Source organism: Tasmannia lanceolata, unplaced genomic scaffold (genome assembly GCF_043159265.1).
Source record: "Tasmannia lanceolata isolate RefF3 unplaced genomic scaffold, GAP_Taslan_0.1 ptg000020l, whole genome shotgun sequence".
Taxonomy (NCBI): Eukaryota; Viridiplantae; Streptophyta; class Magnoliopsida; order Canellales; family Winteraceae; genus Tasmannia; species Tasmannia lanceolata.
The window spans coordinates 6,497,036-6,499,388 of NW_027518697.1; the positions used below are offsets into that span (position 1 = coordinate 6,497,036).

Here is a 2,353-nt window from a genome sequence, read left to right on the forward strand (position 1 = left end):
GTATCATGTGGTCAACCATGTATATAATAAGCATGAAGTGAAAAATAAAATGTTCAGCAACAATGGAAGTTATTAATATTATTATATAAAGAGAAAAGCCAATTACACATAGAACCCCATAACCACAGCCCTTCTTTTTTATCTTTTTTTTTTTCATCACCACATTATTCTCTATTATTCATTAAACCTTAACCTAATATAAACTAAAATCTAGTGTTCTCCTCTTGTCCTGAGCAAAACCGGGACATCAGTAACAAAAGCAAAACCATCAGACCCTTCTTAGTGATGGAAATCAATACTGAAACATGTCTGCTGAAGCCATGATGGGTTGATTTAAATGGATCAAATTCCATGGATTCATGAAATTATCAGTGTTCTGATGAACCTCAGGCTCAAAAATATTGGTTCCATTCATGCAATCAAGTATCTCATTGAGGGACTGCAATCTGTTGCTCAATTCTATCATTTGAGTCCTCAGAACTGAATTCTCAGCTTCAACATTCAAATAATGTTGGGTAGTGATGTTCAAACTTGTAAGGATCTGATTGTTTTGCTTTGTGATCTGACCCACTTGGGCCATCAGATCATGCAAATGCTTCTGCTTACGCATTCTCGACCGTCTTGCCGATTCGCGGTTCGACACCATTCTCTTCCTTTTCCTTTCCTCAATTACAAGCAGGTCCTCTTCAGACCCAGAAGTTTGCATTAAGGTAGATCCAGAGGAAGTTCCACTAGAAGAAGCCATGATATATTTACACAAATTATGAAGCCTAGGATATTAGGCTCTGTTCACTAGGTTTCCACGAGAAGAAGAAAAGGAAAAGATAGAAAAAGGAAACTAAAAGGAAAAGAAACTGTGATGGAAAATCTGACCGAGAAATGGAACTACAGGACCAAGATATCAATTATTTCAAGCTAATTATGGAACACTATATTTGATCTAAATGAAACAAACAGGCCCCTATATTATTATCAGTTTCTGAAAGCTTGTTCATGAAAAAACATAAAACCAGTAAAGGAAAACAACAGAAAATGATTGAACTAAATGGGTCCTGCGCCGAAAAGTGGAATTGATCATAAACCCTAAAAGAAGGATTTCACTAAGAATTGGAGACATCAATCAGAAACATCAAAAGTACGAAATTAAGCATATGGAAATGTATGGAGAAGAACTGTGAGAAGTAGTTCAACTTTGCTGAAAAATTAGGGTTTTTTTAGATCTAAACCAAACCCATCAAGAAATCTGACACAAACCAAGAGGACTTTGCAAGACAGGTTCAAAATTTCAACTTTGCTTAGGGTTTTTTTGAGATTCAGGCCAAACCCACCAAGAAATCTGACAGAAACAAAGGATTTAGCAAGACAGGTTCAAAATTTCAACTGGGCTGAAAAATTAGGGTTTTTTGAGAACCAGACCAAACCCACCAAATCTGACAGAAACTAAGGGTTTTTCAAGAGAACTTCAAAATTTCAACTGGGCTGAAAAATTAGGGTTTTTTGAGAACCAGACGAAACCCACCAAGAAATCTGACAGAAACAGAGGGTTTTACAGGTTCAAAATTTCAACTTTGCTGAAAAATTAGGGTTTTTTGAGATCCAGGCCAAACCCAGCAAAAAATCTGAGAAAAAAAATTAGGGTTTTGTAAGAAAAGAAGATTGGAAGAGAACCCAAATCCCCAAACAGAGGTTCAGAACCTCTCACCTACAGAGGATCTAAAAAGGGAAATAAAACAGGCAAGATCTATGAGGAAGAGAAGAAGAAGGAAGAGGTATTTGAGGGTGCAATGGGGAGAATTTATAGATTGAAAAAGCCCACAAAAAAAAAAAGATATTCAGGAAAAATACCAAAAAAAAAAAAACAAAAAAGCAGAGAGCTTTGGAATCTAAAAAAGTTGTTGGGAGGGGTGATGGGTGAAAACGAGATTTCCACAACTGTCCAACTCCAGCTGGTAAGCAATAATTCAAAATTAAAATCAGAAAACTTTCAGAGATTTTTTTACCCTTTTTGACAACATGGAGTCTGTAGTATATTTACTGTAAAACTCGGTTTTAACTCTGCAGGACTGAATACAAGAAGAATTCCGAGAAGTTTTCTTTGATTAGAAAGGGTAATTTAGTCATTCTAGGAGGGAATTTGGGTAATTTGGCCAAAAACTACTTTCTATTTTTTAGGGTAAATTCTAGAAGGCTTGGGTAATTTAGCCAAATATGATATTCGAAGTCCCTTGATTTGATAATAGCACATCCCATACTTTAATAAACCCGGTTCTGATCGGCACATGAGAGCATCTTGGAAATTGTGACGGCCTTGGAAAGCTGATTTGAAAAGTACAACACAAACAGCGGAGTACTA

General features: G+C 36.1%; 1 pseudogene; it reads right to left on the minus strand.

The window, feature by feature from the left end:
• Window positions 1–52: 52 nt before the first annotated feature.
• LOC143854324 (bZIP transcription factor 44 pseudogene) lies at window positions 53–1,784 on the minus strand (annotated as a pseudogene).
• Window positions 1,785–2,353: the final 569 nt, after the last annotated feature.